This window comes from Pteropus vampyrus, unplaced genomic scaffold (genome assembly GCF_000151845.1).
Source record: "Pteropus vampyrus isolate Shadow unplaced genomic scaffold, Pvam_2.0 Scaffold36, whole genome shotgun sequence".
Classification (NCBI taxonomy): domain Eukaryota; kingdom Metazoa; phylum Chordata; class Mammalia; order Chiroptera; family Pteropodidae; genus Pteropus; species Pteropus vampyrus.
In genome coordinates, this window is record NW_011888817.1 from 8,356 (window position 1) to 8,976 (window position 621).

A 621-nucleotide genomic window follows, 5' to 3' on the forward strand; every position below is an offset into this window, starting at 1 on the left:
GTGAGGTTAACTTTCCATAGAACTCCGTTTTTAAATTCACATCTAGATACAACACCTTCATGTGATTTGCAAATATTTCCTCCCATTCTGTGGGTTGTCTTTTCACTTTTTTGATGGTGTTCTTTAAAGCGCAAAAGTTCTAAATGTGATGATGTCCAATTTTATCTATTTTTCTTCTGTTCCTTGTGTTTTTGGTGTCATATCTGAGAACTCGTAGTCTAATCCAAGTAACAGATTTACCCTTATCATTTAAGAGTCTTATAGATTTATTTGATACTGATAAATCCGATATGTGGGTTTATTTCTACACTACCAAGCAATTAACTCAGTTCTGACACTGTCTACCTGGAAGCAGCATCAGACCCCACAGGTTAAGGACTCCGTCCTCCGAGACTTTCCCTTCTCTCACTACAGACACCAGTCACAAGTCCAGGTTGTCACCTAGGCTTCTGACCAAGCAGCTATAGATTGGAGGTTTTAACAACCCCCTCCTAGGGGTTGATGAATTTACTAGAGCAGCTCACAGAATTCAGAGAAACATTTTACTTACTAGAGTAGCAGTTTATTATAAAAGGATTTAACTCAGGAACAGCCAGGCGAAAGAGATGCACAGGGCAAGGG